Source organism: Coturnix japonica, chromosome Z (assembly GCF_001577835.2).
Source record: "Coturnix japonica isolate 7356 chromosome Z, Coturnix japonica 2.1, whole genome shotgun sequence".
NCBI classification, from domain to species: domain Eukaryota; kingdom Metazoa; phylum Chordata; class Aves; order Galliformes; family Phasianidae; genus Coturnix; species Coturnix japonica.
In genome coordinates this window covers 62,854,974-62,874,889 of record NC_029547.1, presented here as the reverse complement: position 1 = coordinate 62,874,889, position 19,916 = coordinate 62,854,974, and the positions used below count along the sequence as shown (strand labels likewise).

At 36.1% G+C, this 19,916-nt stretch overlaps 1 protein-coding gene across 2 annotated transcripts in view; it reads left to right on the top strand.

Moving 5' to 3' along the window:
* PRR16 (proline rich 16) overlaps positions 1 to 8,729 on the top strand; it is a 137,062-nt gene extending 128,333 nt beyond the window's left edge. For both annotated transcript variants that reach the window (XR_001552230.2, XR_001552229.2), the window contains exon 3: positions 6,907 to 8,729. The gene's annotated coding sequence lies outside the window, so the exon portion shown is untranslated. The remainder of the gene's footprint in view (positions 1 to 6,906) is intronic.
* The last annotated feature ends 11,187 nt before the right edge of the window (positions 8,730 to 19,916 follow it).

Here is a 19,916-nt window from a genome sequence, read left to right as displayed (position 1 = left end):
GACATAGATACACATTCAAGCTAATTAGTGAAATTTACTTTGATCAGAATGAAAAGAAGGGCAAAAAGAAGAGCAAAATGATTAAAATAGTGACATAAGTTACCCAGCTGTTAGGCTTAAAAGCCTATTTTTAAGCCAAAAGAACTGAAGAGTGAATTGATGGATTTCCTGGATCATGTTGTTCTCCAGATTCCTACAAGGGACTGCCTTTCCGCATTTTGGATGCAGAGCAGGATCCCCACTGATGGGGATCAATCATCCATCCAAAGATGGATGATGCTAAAAGCAAGTTTGTGTTTACCTATAGGGCCTATTTGTTTGTTTCAATGTAAAGAGAGTGAATAGGAGATATCAAAACTCATCTCACAGTTTGTTCTTGTAGGTTCAATGTTTGGGAGTATTTACCTTCTGAACAGGTGAAAGCAAAATCTGTAATTCCAAATTTGTAAATAATGTTAAAATAATAAGTTTTTCTTAGTTAAGAAATGTAATAGATAAACATTTCAAACCTGGTGTTCAAGTACCATCACATACCATTACAGTGACTGTCCATACATTCAATTTTGTTTTGATAGCATCATTACAGTCTCTCTTCTAGTGATGTATCTAAGCCAAGTGACTACTGTTCTAGTTTTCACCCCAGTAGCTCATCTACTGCTGTTGTCACATTTGAACTATGGGGTTGAATGTGACCTTGTGAACAGCAGTCTGCTGGCAATCTGGTGAATATTTTCCAGTATCTGTCCTGTAGTTAACCCTAGTCAGTAGAAGAAGGAGAGATTTAATACATGTGTGCATAAATTATAAATACATATTATATATACATAAATATATTTTTTAAAAATTCATAAATATTTTTGTGTATCTCTAAATATAGGAGTGCATTCTATTAGAGATATTGATAAGCAGGCATTTAAATACACCTCGCTTTGGCTGTTTAAGCAAGTCTACATCAGAATCCTAACTGTAAATGAAATCTTTGAATACCCACGTCTTGGAAAGGATAGCTCAAATCTTATATTATGTGCTATCATGGAGAAGCTGATTTCCTCTTTGATTAATTCTTGATTTTTCTGTGTCAAATGGAAGACAAAATGTAGTCCAAATGTAGTGATTTGAGAAAACAGATGTTCTGGGTACTAGTAAACACAGAAAATGGAGAAACAGACACTCCACGAATTCTTCTGTGAGCAGTTGTCTCATGAACGATATATTATAACAAACCCAAAACTAATGGAAGAAGAAATAGGCTTCCTAACTGTGTATTCATCTTTAGCATAACCAATTCTATCTTTAGACATGTTTTTGAAACAGTGACACGTTTTACCAACAGGTAAGTAGATTAGGGGCCAAAATTTGAATGTAAATGGGGAAAAAAAAAAAAAAAGAAAGAAAGAAAGAAAGAAAGAAAGAAAGAAAGAAAGAAAGAAAGAAAGAAAGAAAGAAAGAAAGAAAGAAAGAAAGAAAAAGTGAGAGAGAGAAAAATAATAAAAATGTTATGTTTCAAACAACTTTTACTTAGCAAGAAAACACAATCTTACTTCTCTAGCAAAATTTATGGATACTTATCTTACTAGTGAAAGGGCCTCTTACTGTGGCACTAAGCTGCTAGAGTTTCCCAGGACATGTGAAGAAGATTTTTTCCAGTTTTCCAGTTTTTCCCTTCTGGCATTTTGGAGCTAATGTGTGCCCTCGTGGCCAAAAAGGCCAATGGCATTCTGGGGTGCATTAAAAAGAGCGTGGCCAGCAGGTCAAGGGAGGTGATCCTCCCCCTCTGCTCTGTCCTGGTCAGGCCTCATCTGGAATACTGTGTCCAGTTCTGGGCTCCCCAGTACAAAAAGACAGGGATCTCTTGGAAAGAGTCCAACAGAGGGCCACAAAGATCGTGAAGGGAAAAAAAGAAGCCTAAGATGGGACCTGATCCAGGTCTATAAATATCCAAGGTGTGGTGGGCAAAGTGGCGAGGCCAGACTCTTTTCAGCAGTGTGTGGAGACAGAACAAGAGGAAACAGCCACAAACTGGAGCATAGGAAGTTCTGCACGAATGTGTTCAAGAACTTCTTTATGGTGAGGGTGACGGAGCACTGGAACAGGCTGCCCAGGGGGGTTGTGAAGTCTCCTTCTATGGAGATATTTAAGACCCACCTGGAAGCCTACCTGTGAGACCTGGTGTAGGGAACCTGCTTTGGCAGGGAGGTTGGATTTGATGATCTCTGGAGGTCCCTATCAATCCCTATGATTCTGTGGTTCTGTGATTCTGTGAATATTTTGGAGTTTAGGCAGAACTCATGGGTTACCCTAATGTAGGATACTGACTTTTATATTGTGATGATATCACACGGTAATTTTGGTTGCCCAGATCTTAGCTCTGTTGAGGATCAAAAAAAAAGGCTTAGTCCCACAAATTCCTTTTCTCTAATTTGAAATGTCTGGGACATGATTGAGTAAAACACTGCAGCATATATATATTTTTTATGCACACACATGCACTTTCACACACACACAGTTTGCTCCAGAAGTAATGCCTGCAATTTATTTTGATGGAAGCTACACCTCTGCTGCCATCTGCTGCCATGGCAACAAAATGTAATAGAATATCTGTAGGAAGGTTCAACTTCTACTGCCATATCACCATCAGCCACCTCTGATATCATGGGCCTACATCATAAAGTAGGAGGTGTTACTTTTGGGGTAGCCCTCATGTATATTATATAGAGAGAGCTGAGTTGCAGCAGCTCTCAAAGCCAATATTCTGATGGTCATTTTGTTGTGCAAAAACACAAAGACTGTAAACTTTAATTAACACTTTAATAAGCATTATGTGTTCAGTCCAAAGTGTACATTTAATAGATGCTTTCATCATATACTTAGTGATGCAGTCTGTAGATTTCTATTTAGGACAAGATTTGTAAACTATATATAGAGCTACTTTTATAGAAAGCTCTAGAGATGGAACAACAGAACTTGATAGCTAAATAACATAAGGAAAGATTAAAAAGGTAGTAAGAATGATATTACTGTAGAAACAAATACATGCTGTCAGAATAAAGAAAAAAATGAAAATGAATAATTGCAGGTGCTTTAAATTTGCATGCATGCCATTTATAATTTTTTTTAAAAAAATCTTTGAGAGAAAAAGAAATCCAATCAGCAATTAGGAATTCTTGTTTTCTGTTTGGTAAACAAAGTATTTAGAGGCTGAAATGGTAGGAGTATAGCTCTGTCACATAGAAATCAGTATTCCGAAGCTTCTGGGAAGAAAAAAAATAGGAAGAATTACAAAGAAGTGTTGTGGTGGATTTGTTAAAATACTGCATTTTTTATGCTTTAAAGATTTTACTGACATGGATGTCTCCAGAGGGCTATAAAATGGGTAAATAAGAAAAAAAGAAAAAAAAAAAAAAAAAAAGTATGCTAACACTGGCCTATATAGTTAAAACATTGATAGAGGAGTAAAACACTTGGTAAAAAATTGTTCTTGCATTTGGCAGCTTTCCTGTAATCACAAAACACAGACACTTTTATCTGGCTTGTGACTAAAAATGTGTGTCTTCTGAAGTCCATTGCTTAAATTTATACCTAACATAGTACTCTAAAGGCCAGGCGATATATTTTGGACAATAAGGGCAGCAAAGAAAGGGCCTACAAAAACATTCTGTTCCATATCAATAATACTTTCCTCTTTTGAAGGAATTAGAGTAGTAATCCATCTGACCTGAAACAAAAACTGAATTTAAATAGATGAAATATTCTATATCTGAATGTAAATACTTCCATATCTTTCAGGTGTAACTGAGAAGCTGAACTAAAAGCTGCTGCTACTTACCAGTATTTAGAAAATACATGTAATTCAGGAGGGTTTGTTGCTCTGTGATTGCTTTTTCTCATACTTGTCAAAACGTGAGTGAAGCTAATAGATTGGCTGGTGCTCAGACCGCCAGCATGCTTATGCAAGGTAACAGCATATGTTCAATTCATACTGTTAGTGCAAAAATAGCTCAAATAATGGAGATTTTAATTAGTCTAGATGAGACTGATTTGAGGTTTATGTAACTTAGTGTTAATCAAGTCTCTCTCTCCCTCTTGACTGAATGTGAAGCTGATTCCTAATTTTTTCTCTTCTTCGTAATAAAAGGGGGTAGACATGCATAGAAATTCACATTTACCTCCTCAGTTTCTGCCATCATTGGCAGTTACTACTGCACTTGTCAGTTAAAATTTGATAAATATCTTCTCTATCACTTGTTTGGCATATTTCTATCCAACCACTACAAAATCAAAGCACATTTTTAATTCATTAATATTATAAATTGAGCTTGATTATCTTTCCACTTTGAACTTGTTTATTCAGTTAAAATTGAATAAGTTATCTGGATTTCATTTGAACTTGAATTTAAATTGAATAAATTCTTGAATGAATTTTCATCTGTGATTTTCCAGTTTTCAAGAAAAACAGTGGATACTGACAAACAATGGAAAACAGAAAGATTATTTGAGTAACTCTGGCATAGAAGTATAATATGCTTGAGAAGAATGAGTGTCTGCTTCTAAGTGAGAAAGACAGTTACAGTGATTTCTTTTAGTTTCTGGTTTTGAAACTGAATAGTGGAGCTGCAAATGCAAAACTAAGACTGCTAAAACAAAGAAAGCAAAGAATGGGTTCAAGTTAGAAAGCAGCCTCCTGTAGGTTGCCTCAGCCCTTGCTCTTTTGTAAAGTTAGGTGGTTTGCATCATGAGAATACTGAGAAGGCATACTCTGCTGAAGGTATTTTGTAATGATGAATTAAATGTGGTTGTTTGAATGTAGAGCCTCCCTGTCTGAATACCAAAAATACATAAATAAAAAACAGGACATATTTCTTCAATAACTGACCTATTTTCTCTGTGCCTTGCTTCTTCATCTGCATGATGATGGGTAGCAATTAATTTTTCATTCATCCATTTGGGGTGGAAAGAGGAACTGCTTTTTCTGTTTTCAATGCAGGCATTGCCCAGCTTTGGAATTCTTCACTTAATCTTCTAGTTTGGATCTATTATTTATTTATGTCAAAGATGTGCATCACATTTTTCATAACAGTGTAGTTTGATCAGTTTAGCAAAGATATCATTAAAAAACAAAAGGCAAACTTTTCTTCTTTGGTAGAGTATTGGTGAGATTTAGGTGGATGTCATTTGGTCATACAACTGGGAATGAATCATCTTGTGTGAGTTGGTAACTGAATTAGAAAGATGCTGCAGGAATCAAGGTATGTTTGCTATAATATTCAGTTCTTGTGGGCATGTTAGTAAATAATTCCTGAACTGCAATCCAGGGAAGAAAATATATATACATATTACTTTACATACCTACAACTATTCAGCACTGTGCTGTGTTCAGAATAAGTTTTAGGAAGAACTTTTTCCTGAAAGAGAACAAGAAATATTTGCAGCATTTATTTCTTTTGATTATTAGTATTGCTTTTGCATGCATGCTTTTTTGTACAATATCCATCCTGTTTCATGTTAAACTGAACTCTGAGGCAATACCATTATCTTTGTGATTTTTATGAGGTACTGACATACACAAATCATTAGACCAATATATAATTAAAGAAAGAAATTGGGATAGCTGCATTTACATTGATATGAAGAGTTCTTCCATTAAAAAAAACACTGCTAACAGACACATGAGATGCTCATCTTTTTAATGTGAGCCAAAGAAACATTGTTTAGGAAAAAAAATCTGCCACCCCAAGTCAGTTTTCTCATAAATTTATTATACCATGGTCATTAGATTGCTGGGCTACATTGGGCTGGTGTTGTAAACCAGACAGTATTTCTGATTAACTGACATTTTCCTTTGATTGTGGGGGGGGGGAAAACCTCAATTTTTGACATCAGATTCTATTTCCTTTCCTTTCTTTCTTGCCTTTCTTCACCTTATCTTGCCTCACCTTTTTTTCCCATCCTTATCAAAATGAAGCAGAGAATATGTGAATAAAAGGCGAGGTTTATAAAATCCATTTGTAATGGTAAAGAAATAGTTTTCATTCCTTTCACAGTAGGGTAGGTCTAGCTGTAAATCACAACAAGTGGAAGAGGAATTTCTCATTCTTTCCTTCAGACAATGTGAGTTTATAAAATAATCCAAGTAGCTGCCTTACCTATCAGCAGGTAAGTATCCTATGGCCCCACTTTTTTGTGCTGCTTTGTATTGTCTTATAAGTAAATAGACTGAGCCTCGGCGCTAGATTGAAGTACTATTCTCTTTCACTGTCTCAAGGATCATTTTAGTGCATTATATAAATTAAAACCATTTCCCAAAAAGAGACTGTGAAAGACCTAAATCAAAACTCTGAATAGTATTCCGGTGATTAGGAAACTTATCTGTCAGGTTATAATCTCCTGCTGAATTCCAATTTCTGTTTTATTTGAAAATGGGAAATATAATCCAGAATCATAACCTAAATTAGATTTGAAGTCTTAAAAGTTCCTCAAATGCATGATAACTTGTTCTTCATTTATTAAAATCTCAGTAGTTCTGGTTTGGTTTTAAGCTCTTAGGTATACTGTTAAATTGAATTGTTGTTTTAGGTAGATTAGGAAAGGAAATAATCAAAAATTGATCACTTAAACTGTGTTTACTAGTACCTAATCCTAAGATGGATCTAAGATGGTAATGATGGTTTTCTCAGGTTCTATAAATAAACATAATTCTAAGAAAAGAGGTGAAGATAAACCCGCTGAGCACTGCAGAGAAATGTGGCCTGTATCAGTAATACAATGTAGGAGGTCAAGTTTTAGAATATTACAATCCTTTGAACTCTTGGAAAGTGGAACAATCATTCAAAACTATTTTGTTTTCTACTAACTATATCATTTTAAAGTCATGTTTTTATAACTTTGTCCTCATCTTCTTTTTCACAGCACCTTCAGGCTTAAAGGAATATGTATACCTGGAGGCACGTCAGCTAATTTCTTGCATATTAGATTCATCAATGTGACTTCTTGCAGGCCAGATCTGAAAAGGAACCCAACCCTCCATGGATCATAAGAAAGTTCTTCAAGTCAGAGCACAATGAGTCGTGGGTGCAATTTGCATTGAGTCCTCTGTCTCAGATCAGACAGCTGCAAGCGGAGTCCTGGCAAAAGCCACAGCCTTAAATTCCACTTAAGGGGAGCAAAAATAGAGGACTGAAGATCTCGCCCCAATTCAGAAACGTCTCTCTAAGCCTGGCGTTTGAGTTCTGTGCTGAGCAACCAGAGTAACAATCGATGAGCTTTTCGTGGGTCAAGCCAGCATCCAAAAATATTTCCATATGTAGCCAAAAGGAGAAATGAAGCACGTAGGTGATAATAGGATATAAATGCATTTACTGTCACAGGGGTATTTATTGTCCACGGCAAAAGAAGACCTCTGTCATTCCTTGTACATATTGAAAGCCATACAGGAACAGGGCATCGGTGACATTAAACTGCTTAAAAGGATGCTGTCTCCTGTCCTCTACCCAACTTTGAACAAGTTCAGGTGTTAAAGATTGCATCTCAATGCACTTCAAGTTTTTGCACTGTCGCTTCCATTCAGGGTAATGGTGTGTGCCACCGTTTGCACATACAGCCCCAGATTATTGGCCACAATGAGTTGTATTTTGCGGGGGCTCCAAAAGGTGGAATATAAAAGTTAGAACTGAAGAAAAACATTTTGTGCGCTCTTTCATTATGGGGATCTCTTCACTGAAAGGACTGTGGTCCTTTCTTAGGTTTAAATACATACATATACATATATATATATGTATATATATGAAAAAGCATCAACATGATAAGGTGTGTCTAACACGGGGATATAATCTTTTTTAATAGCGTCCTTTTTTTTATCATATTGTTGCAAGGAATTTATTCAATTATACATCCAATCTGTTCCTGTTGAACACTGACATTGCTGTTCCAGTTACTGTTAAAGAGACAAAGTCATTTGTAATATGTATTTGGCATACAAATTTTCTAGCCATTTGTCTATACTTCATGGAGAAATCTAACAGACAAGCAGCATTTTCAGTTTATTTTTCTAAATAAATGTCTTGTTTATATTGTTAGCGGTCACTCATTTGGGCTGGTTTTCATTATCTTCAAAAATGATTCTAAGGCAGAACCAAAACACAGAAATTATTTGTTCATGTGAAGCTGTGATGGTTTGCTGACCGAAAGCTTTAATATAAATATTGTAATTTGTAAAATGACGAAGTATATTTATACAGGCAAATATGTATGGAAAACAAAAGGAGGTATTTTAACTCTTAATTTCAGAACATAGTTTATTTTAATATCCACATGAAGAAATATAGATATATAATGGGATAGATTTTTTATTATCAGTAAGTTTCAGCAAGTGAAGATTTGGGTGTTTAAAAGTGAAAGAAATGTAATCTAGTAAGAGTGGTCTCCCAAATTACAGAGAGAGCCTTTATCAAGTGTTTCACTTTATCCAGAAGCTGTTTTCAGTTGTCATTGTCTTTTGATTTCATTAGGTTTTACTTTGTTTGTTTCTTAGTTTGTTTTAGCATGTTGGCAAGGCCACGCCACTTAATCACAGTCAGTTTAAGTAGTTGCGGTATACAGGGTTGTTCTTTAGAACAATCTGCAGCTTACAGTTATCAGTCATTGTTTCTGTGTACTGTAGTCTTTTGTAATGAAGTTACTGAACATTTCAGTGCTAGAGCTGTTTTGAATAAAGGTGCATATTTTCCTTTTTTCTTAGTCTATTAACTTGTGTGTGATTTTCAGAGCACAGTAAAGCATGTTGATCCCAGTGCACTTTAAACATTCACCTTAAATCCAAAATCTGATTTATAAAGCTGATTTTTTTATTATTATTATTATTTCCATTGCTCTTTGGAACCTGTTAATTGTCCATTTAAAGAAAAATGTGATTTCAAGAACAAAACAACCACAACAACAAAAAAAAAAACTACAATGGAATATTCAAGCCATTTTACCACCCATGGGTTAACCTTGTAATGGGCAGGTATTTTTAAAATATATTGCTCTGCTCTGATAAGTAGTGTACAGGTGTGTCTGTTTGTGTGCATGCATGCACAGCCCTACCCTCTGATGAATGCCAGCTCTCCTGAAGTAAATGCTCCAAGTCCTGTTACTGCAAGAGATGCTCGTTTTATTAAGTATATTTGAGAAAGACTTTTCTTGTGACTATGAAGCCATAGATTGCTTTTATTATGGATTGTCTTGAAATCATCAAACAAAGTAATTGAGGAAATACCAGCGTGTCTCATTTCACAAAATTTAGGATCATCTCATGGTTGGAGACCTATTTCTAAAGAAATCTAGCAGTCAGTTTCCACCAGTACAGTTGATAAATGCAACTTTTGTATTTGTGAAAAAATGGGGGTGGTATCTTGATTTTCAGACTGAGTTGCTTCATGAAGGGACAGAATTGAGCACTTCCATTATTATCTAGTAACATTTGGAAAAGTTGGTTTTTATTTTTTATTTTTTTCTTTTTTTAACAGAATGCACTCATCTATATTTGAAAATAATCCAATAAAAAATGAAATGAAATAATGAATAACTACTTGCTAATATTTTTCTGCTCTGCTGAATTCTAGTCCAGCACCTGTGCAAAAATCTCAGTGTACAAAATTCACCTGAAACTTTCTCCAGAAAAATGCAACAGATAGGCAAAACAGTGGCCTTGTCCCAGGACAGGTTTTACACTATGAATTGCCAAAGCAGTAAATATGGAAGAGAATTTAGGCCAAGTTTGAGAAATAAATACAGTTAGATGCTGCCAATGGTGCTTTTCATCAGTCTCATGCTGTAGTTTCCAGCTCCTTGTTGACTGGGATTTTCCTGCTGGAGAGTAATTTTAGCACATTTGCAGATGTATGTGTACATATTATGTCTTTATTTTGCTATCAGAGATGCTGGAGCAAATCCAGAGTTCTTGATCTTTGCAAATTGAATTACAAAGCCTTCAGTATTACAACATATTTGGAGCCAATGCCTGCACACTATGCAGATGCTCCCCTGAGGTAATACTTCAAAAGAGGAAAATAAAATGCTACTAATATTTCAGAAAGCTTTTGCAAATGGCTACCACTGAGGTACTTATTTATATTTATTTATAACAATGAGAAGATTATCTAATTATTTCAGCAACTGAATTATTTTAAACACAAAAACCATCATCATTTTGCTTCACGAGAAAGACAGAGATATACTTAAAAGTAACCCTTTTGTAAAGCAGAAACCAAAGACTATATAAATCTGGTGATGGTTGGGATGTCACAGAAGTATCCTTCCCATCAAGCCAGTCTCCCCACATTACACGTAACATGCATACCACCAGGGAACAGATTTTTTACTAAGAAGATATGTGTTTCATCCTCATGGAAGCTCTCCAATGACTGCAGCAGCCTTGGTACCTGGGGAGGGAAGGAAGGCAGCTGTAGGGTAACCCTGCTGAAAGTATTAGGCACCCAGCAAACCCAGGGGCAGCCTGGGATAGCTGTATGGGAGCATACCTGCTACTTATCATCCAGTAACCAAGCAGCAGTGAGGAGGAGTGAGGGTAGAAGGGTTCGATGATTGCCAGTGGCAGAAGGATAGGAAGCAAGAACTTTTGCCCAAGGGAAAATTTAAAGGGACATCAGGAATGCTGGAGGCTATAAAGAAGAACTGACTTTTAAACCAAGATTGCAAGTGAGTCCTAGAGTGGAAAAACAGCAATAGTTGAAGTGGAGCATACAGTTTGCGATGATACATGCATTGGGGAGAAGCTGTACAGACAAGTTGGAAGGACAAGATTGACTCAGAGAAAATTAATCTTCAGAGTTTAACAAACAGAGTGCACTAAGGGAAAAAAAAAAAAAAAGTCTTAGCGAGCTGCAGAAACTGCATTGTTGATTTTGTTCTGAACTAGATAGTTGAGGATCTGGTGAAAGAAGTGTCAGCAGTTAGGTGGATGTGATTTAGCTGAATCTCTATCTAGATTCAGTATCTTCATGGGACTGCAGAAGCCAGCAAATCTCCCAGTACTTGTGGGTAACTTTCAAAAGCAGAGTTATGTTGAAATGGGAATTCCAGCTCAGGAAGAATCTGGAGAGATTCATACCAAGAGTTATGTCATGGCAGATGGCACAGATGGGACAGTTTAAAATGCCGAATTGAGGGTGCAGAACAAATAAATCCTGCTTAGTGAGGCAGGATTGAGAAAGGAGCTTCTTCGTCTAGGCAGCATGCTATCAGAGGCTGCTGAAGCAAGAAAAGTGTTCTTTGGAAAGCTGGAGACTGAAGAAGAAAATTGAAAGGACTGTAAATATGAAAATAATATCCACAGCAAGGCATGTCAAAATAATTGCAAGATACATAAGAGATCTGTTAGCAAAAAACAATTTTGAGAAATACGGAAGTCAAGAAACCTTTTCCATCAATTACAAGCAGCAGGAAGTCTGGCAGAGTATGTAATCTCAAAAGATAATCAAGGAAAACAGAAGCATTTAGAAGAAATTATTGCCACAAAATTGCTTTACTTCTGCTCTCACTGTGGAAACGTTTGGGAAGACTGCTGCACAGAAATATGTCACAACGAGGAAACTCATTTTGAGTTTTTAGGAGCAGAAAAGAACACAGTAAAGAAAATGTCAAAAAATAGGTGGTATCTACTTACAGAGCTTGAAAGTACTCGGGTGAAATAATTAAAACAGAAACTGTGGTGTGTGAAATTCATTGCTTAAAAATTTGATAGCTCTAGAGATATGAGACTGCAAATAAAATTGCCAATTTTAAATTGAATTCAAGGGAGGTTGAGGAAAGAGTGTAAAACAAAAAGTCTGCACTTTGCAAATCAGTAGAAACTATAGTAACAGATTATTTGAAAAACTAGAAGGCTTTTAGCATCACCAAAGTCTGCTAAACACTCTTGAGAAAACAGTGCTGCTGACTGAAAGGAAATTTCCTGCAATCATAAATAATGATAAGAACAATAAATAATATGAGTTTTCACAGTGGAAAGAGGCCATCAGTGAAATCACATGGATCACGTACTGGGATCCATGCTTTTCAAAATGTTTTTGAGCATGTGGATATGCTGGCAGTCTAATAAATAATTATTTCATAAATTTGCTGGTCATACTAAGTTAGTAAATGTGGTAAGTTAAGAGTTGTCTAAATGTCAGGTTACTAAAATGGCAAATGAATTTCAGTGAAGGTACACATAAAACGTGATGTATATGAAAAATGTATTTAACACATTTCTCTTAAATTTGTATTTGGAATTAATCTTTTATGAAAATGTTAGTTCTGTGCTTAACAAGAAGTCAAAAAACACAAGCATACAGTTGAGAATTAATAGGAAAATAACAAAGAAAGGAAGGGAGCACCACTGCATCAATCTATAGGTGTATGCTTGGCCATGATATTTAACTTTTTAATACTTTGTGCAGTTTTTATCCTCACCTGGGATTAGAGAAATGTAATCAAATACAAGGAGCTTCAAAGAATGAGTCACAGTGATAATCAAGTAGGAGGGGTAGATTCTGTCTGAGGAGTGGCAGCAAGCAATTGTCATGAGTGGCATCAGGGGTCAAGCACTGCTAGCGCACCTAGCAAAGTTGGCTGTTTGCAGGATCAAGAGAAAGAAGGGACTGTTCAAGTAATGTGGAGTGAAAGTGTAGAAATCTGTCACTTAGCACTTTGCACTGCATGTGCTAAAAAGTCTGTGGGATTCAGTAGAGGCTGTGTGAAGCAGAGGGAAGGCAGTCATCAAGAGCTAATACATTGAATGATTCTGCTTCTGGCTCAGTAATGAGCTGTGAACAATCCGTGCTAAGATGGGTACCATGGAGAAGCATTTCTAGCCAAGAGCAGTTAAGAAAAAAAAAGAAAAAATCTGTTCCTTACAGTGTAAGCTTTACTCGTGCACTTTAATTTTTTAGAGTTATTCCCAAAAGACAAAAGAATGTAAAGTTTAACTGGTGTGTAATGTAATAGAATTGCATTGAACTATTATTGTTTTATTCAATTTACGGAGATTTCCCACTAGTAATTAAGAAATAATGTGAAATAATATATAATTTTTTTCCAAAGACTTTTTTTTAACTTTTGTATCTGAGAAAGTGTGCAGATCAGTTCTATTTGTTATTATTTAATGAGTGTAATATTGAATACTAATCTGTGTCACTGTTGAAGTTGTGATACTTTTGAAATAAGACAATATAGTTGCAATTAAAACTGTTCTTAATCTATCTTTAAAAAAATGCATTTTTTTTTCCTAGGTCCTGTGTAAGTCTATCTCCTTTCATATTACTAATGGAGGCCTCTAGTTTGCTCTATCTTTTCTAACTACTGTTGTCATCTCTAACATCATAAAACTAACTGAAGTTATCATTTGTTACCTAATGATCCTATGTCCCATACCTTTCTTTGAGAAACAGGTATTGCATTTTGGTTTTGTTCTAATGGGCTTGCTTTAATGTAGTTTGCACAAATTTTATCTCATGGAAAAGTAAATGGTTTGCATTTCTTTGGGGAAAAAAAAAAAAAAAAAAAAAAGAGGTGCTGACTTTGCTGTAGTTGATTTAAACAGTTTTCTAAGAAAAAAATAAAAGCTGGTGTATAGCAACAGGGAAACGAATTAGAATTGTTTCCACATATCTGGTTATGAGTTTATTGAATCTGTGAGTCTATTTGAAATGAACAAGGTGATATTTAGATTAGGGTGGAATTGAAATGAATGGAAACACCACTGTATAACCAATCTGTTCCTATTCTGGATAATTTTTACTTTTCTCACTGTTTAGAGGACATCAGCTTCTGTTACTGTTGTAATTAAGAATTCAAGTGTCTACACTTTTTCATTTCTGCATACAGAGAGGAGAAGAAATAAGCATTAAAATATAGAGGGGCAAAAAGTGAAATCTTTATAAAAATAAGAAGGAGTAGTTAAATTCCATTTGTTTCTGGTAGGTGCAGTCATAAATAGTTTGAAAATGCATTGTAAGACCCACATAACTAAAAGAACTAAGTTGTGACACAGAGAACAGTAGCAGGAATGTCAAATTCAATGTTAGGTTCTTGAAACTGAGGTAAAATTATCACCACTGCCATAAAGTCCCTGCCAGAGACTTTTTAAGCAGTATCAAATGTCCAGATGCTTAATGTCCTCAGATGGACAGTGCCTGTGATCAGGGGAGTTAACTGTATATAGCCCCAGAAATATCATAATCTTGGCCAGATGGTCTGCAACAGACATCTATCATAGCATCAGGACCATGAGCATCTTCACAGAATCATGCTTGGTTTCACACCAGGTCAGTTAAGGATCTCTGTTACATAATACGCACCTCTCTTCTCCTCTTCCTCTATTTTCTGCCTACCTTCTTTCAGTAGTGATTACCAACATACTTTATGAAGACAAGTAGTTCAGTCTAGTGGAATCAGCATAGCCGTGGAAGTGAGCAGGACCTGTTCAAGCTGGATATGAGGAGAGAGCTTTAAACAGAAAGAACTGGAGTAGGCTTTATAGTCTTCATCCTTAGAGGTCTTTAAGCATACAGTCATCTGTCTGGAAAGATTTAGGAGAGTTTGTTTCACAGAGGTGTGATCTAGGTGACCATCCTACAGGGGTGGCAGGGGAAGAAAGCTGTCAAATGGAATATCAAGCTGCAAATTTGAATAATAATAATATAATCATAAACTGGGAGCAAGCAATGTGGTAAAGGGAGGTGAGTGGAAACCCAAGAGTAAATGTGGAAGTTACTCTTCCAGTGTTCTTGTCAGGATTTCAGAGATCTGTGCAGTATTCATTATGGCACACATGAATATTACTGAAGAAGCTACCTGATGACACAGGGTGAATTATGCAGAAAATATTTGGTTGTCAGATCTTATAAAATATATAAAAGCCATAATCAAAATTCTGTGGAAAATTTTACAAGAATGTGAAATTTGGAAACATCAAATATTGATGAATCTTCTGAATGATTTGAGATCATAGCAGTCTGCCATACAGGCAAGCAAGCAACACTTCAGACACACTGTCTGGATTTACTTTAATCCATTTGTGCTGTGCCCATGTACATAGGAAAGTAGATGATTATCTGTGTGGACAAAATCATTATAAAGGACAGAAAAAAATTAATTGCTTGGGACTTGGTTATCATCTCTACTTAATCTGGTTATCTGGAAGGGCGATAATAAGCATGTATGCCCTGCTCTGAGCATAACAGTAATTTGCTCTCACATCAGTTCTACTTTCTGCTGCCAGTATAATGCAAAAGGATTTACTTTAATTAAGAAGACGACCTTCTGTCCTCATCACTGTCCTTTTGTTCTAGTCAACAGCAAAATGAGTTATTAATGATTGTTTGGTCAGATGTAAGATTGGTCCTGAATTAAGAAAGAAGCAGCCTGGCTAATTCCTGGCATGATCTCATGAACTTGATGAAATGTAAGTACAAAAATGGCTGAGAATAAATATTTCTTAAATATTACTTGAGATGTACTATGTGAGAGTTTGGATTCTCTTTTAAGTGTAGCTCCTTCTACTAGTATGAGTGATTTGAATTAGATATTCAATGTTAAATAAAAATGAACCCTACTTTAATGTAAGACATGAGATTTGTCAGAAGACCTTATGATTCAAGAAGGTTGCTGAAATGAGTTATGGCTAATATTGAATTGTCATATTTAAAATAATTTAGTGATTTATGGAGAGATTCAGTAAGCATGAACAGTGAGAGGAACGGGCAATCTGTCTCACACCCTATTGTATTTGTCACAATCAACTGCCTTGTTGAAACCACACAGGTGCTAAAAGGAAGATGTTTACCAAGAGAAATAGAACATATCAACTTCACAAATTCTCATCATCATTACGCATTGCATTTGAACAAACACTATTATCATCTTATCATCTCTACTTGCCTGCATTAATATTTCATAAGTCTTCTTGCTAGAATCCATCCTAGAAACTATATACTTTTTCTTCATGGAGGAGTCCTGTTGACAAAGGAAAGATAGAGACACATGTATTTAGTCAGAAGATGTAATTTAATTGTATTTCTATGCAAAAAAAATCTCTGCAGAGACTTTTCAGAGCCTCATTAGTATAAAATGGTCATCACTGCAGCCCTTCAGGGATGATATTTAAATTTTGATTGAAACAGGAAGTGCAACTTAATGATATCTCTAGGGAAAGAAAGATTGGGGCTCCAGGCAGAAACATAAAAGACATGGGGAGTTTTCAAATACATGAGTGGCAGAGGTAATATATTCTGTTCTCGTACCCTCTGGGCCTTTGTCTTTGATAAAAAGTGTGTTTTTGCATGAATGTAGGGAGAAACCTACCAGAAAAAAAGACTATAGCCAGCATCTGCTGTTATCCTGCTGTGCATTCGTGTACTGCTTTGTCTTCTCAGAAGCAATCAGTTTACCAGAGGGAAGTATTTTTTGTTACCAGTTTTGAAATTTCACCTACTATGGGTTAAAATGTTATGAATTTACCAGCTACTGTTGATTTTAGTATGTGCAGTCCTCTTAATTCTGTGGTACGAATAAATAGAAACATTTCATTCTCTGGGATGTTATCTGCTCCTCAGGTACAAAAGTCACTTGGACCAGCTACTAATCTTCAGATGTTCTTGTCTGTTTGGTATTAATCAGATCCCAGATTTTCTCTCTCGTTTTTTCCTTTTTTTTTTTCTTTTTTTTGGTTTGTTTGTTTGTATATTTTGCTTATTTTGGTATTGTCTATTCATTTTCTCCTTAATTTTCTCCTTAAGCCAAAACAAGTTTTATATCCTCAACCATTTCAAATTACCTTCTTCAACATTTTGAGCTGGCCACCACAATTTACTACTACTAATGTCGTAGGCTTCTTTTTAGCTGCCTGCCAGCTAAAAAGCTATTTAGCTGCCTGCCAGCCAGCAAGCTATTTCCCTCTCCCATCCTAGGCAAAATAGGGGGAGAAAATATAACTCAGTGAGAGAAAAGCCAAAGCCAAGCATGGATGCAGAGGGAGTCCAAGCCTGGATGCTGCTCCAGCTCTGCTCAGTTGTAGCCATGCCTCTCATGGTGTGATACCACCGCTGTGATACTCTTCTACTCAAAAGTCTGAAGAGCTATATGAGTTCTGAGGAATGTTAATTCCATCTCAGCCATACCCAATACCCAAAGTGATAATTAATCTTGCTGTGTAGGCATATATTTATATAGACTTAAAGCTGAAAAATACAGCTGTAATGTGGAAAGTTTTAGATAACATAATATCCGAGTCACATTAAGATTACTGGCACAGAGTTTGCATGTTTAGATGCTGGGTTTTTTTAGTGTTGAATTAAGCATTTTTGACATTTATCTTCATTATCATACTGCCGAGGGCAATTCATTTTGCTTAATATCTTGCTGAATGACAACAAGTATTGGAATCAAGCATTAGGCATGATACATACTGCAGTCAGGAGTATCCCTCAGGCAACATTAATGAATCAATAATGTTGTGGTGTATAAACATTAGGACAATATTGCTTTAGGTTATACAAACATTTTTTTCTTTGTCTACTTTCAATATCCAACCTGGAAATAAAGCCAGTGATGTTTACTGGGACTTCATCAGATTGCAGTTCCAAAAATAAGTACTTCTCAGAGAATGTTTGTGTATGGATTGTGATCATCTGAGGACTGAATATGCTTAACATCAGTTAGAATTAAGAGTCTCAGGATAAACAGGAAGCATCAAGTCCTTGGATTTTAATTCCTTTGAACCCACCGCAGTTATTACAATGTCAGTGATGCTTTTTGGAGGTGTGGTTAGTGAGCTACTATGACATACTCTAACCACTCAAAGATATTTGCAGCAATGATAAAGCACAGTTTAAGTGTTGTAAGTGGCAAATGTGACAAAAACATTTATTTTTTGAATACATAAAGAGCATCTTACTTTTACTATAATGGCAGAATGATAGTATCAAGAAAGTACTGTAACATTCTATAGATGAACTATGGGTACTGAGAACTTATTTGCTTGAGTGGACTTAATCTATTTTTTTCCCACAGACTTTCATAGCCCTGAGCCATCCAAAGGTCTCTACTTAGCCTTAAAAAAGCACAGGAAAAGGATGGCAGCTAGGTGAGCCCCAAAGCACCAGTACTGTTTTTTTAGGTATTTTGTTAATACTGACATTGATTTGCATCTTCACAATTGAAAAATTTCTTTGGAACTTCTGGGAAGTTACCACAGAACATCTGGATTAATTCTGCTGCAAGGTCACTGCTTTCCATGTCTCAATCTTTGTAAAGAAGGTTACTGTACAGCAGCTGTCTCATATGATGTGTGATTCTTTTACTGCTACAAGAAAATCATTACAATTAATATCATCTCCTGCAGAGACAATGTGAGTGATTCTGTCCAGGTATTCAGAGGGTATTCTTATGCTCTCAAAAGTATAAAAGAAGTGGGGAAAAAAGGAGGACGGAAGGGAAGAGCCTCTGCAGGGACTAGTGTTGTGCTCACAACAGTTAAACACAACCCTAACATAAATCCTGCAGCATGTGGACTGAAACTGAATTTTGAATCTATTTTAAAGCACCATAGTTGTATGCACATTCAAGTTAAGGAAGATCCTGTTTCCCCACTCGTAAACATAATCTGCTGATACCTAATGTCCAATCTCTTGACTTGCCTGTGCTGCACTGAGTGAAGACGGATTGTCTGGGGTTGCATATATGTAGGTTGCACCAAAAGTAATGCCTTCTATTTATTTCTGTGGAAACTACAACCAATACAAATTTAATAGAACACATTCTCAGCTACAAAATACTGTTTTTCAATAACAGGACCCTGTCTATGGCAGGAGTTGGAACTAGATGACCTTTAAGATCCCTTCCAACCCAAGCCATTCTCTGATTCTATGAACATAGTCACTGCTATTAGTTATGCACATTTGCCAGCAATGAACAGGAAAACAAAAACTTCTGCACCAGAGGAGGTAACCACTGCCACTGTTGCCATTGCTGAAAGACATCACCAACCACCCCTCTGTGGTGACATCTGCTAATTTGGTCACCATCAACATGCCCCAAGCATTGAAGAAAGTCAATGGGTGTCATTTTTTCCATATAGAGGAATTCAATTCTAAACCTTTGGCTCATGTTCACTTCCATATCAGATATCATTTTGTCAGACTGCCCCTCCCCTCTGCTGCCATTTGTAATGCAGCAACAACTTGGACTGGGATACTCTGAAAGTTTCCACCTCTACTGGCCATACCACCAACTTTTGCCTCTGATAAAATGGGCCAACATAATGAAATAGGAATCATTACTTTAAGATCAGCCATCATAAAATATATTATATAGTTAACCTTTGTAAGTAACAAAACTTACTTTAATCTTTAAACTTTTTTATTTAAGAAGTAATAATAATAATAATAAAGAGGAAAGCAATACAAATTTGAAACTAATGAAATATTTGGCCTTGCATTATTAAAACATAAGGCTGTTTCGATGGCAGTGGTTGTAATTCTTAGTGTGCTCCCAAAGTGTCAGGACATTGAGAACATGGACATATATTATTGCAAAGAAAACTCAGAACTGTTTTGCCTCTGTCCATGATGAGGAAACCTAGGCTTCCTTTTTTCTTTCTTTGCAAAATTGAGTCTTACTGACTCCATAGAATGTCCCACCCAGCACCTTGATTCTGATCTCAAAAGGCAAACTGCTACTTCAGCAAGCAGTTCAGGAGTGTGCAGTGTGATAAATGTTGTCTTGCTTTGTGAAACATACTTATTAACAGAGCAGACTGATGCTGAGGAAGACAGGTCTTAGCTGGAATTACAGTGGGCTGACTGCCCAGAGCACAGGAATTTCACAGAAAGCAGGCAAATAGCTCTTATATATCTGGCTCACTGTTTTTTCTGTCTTCT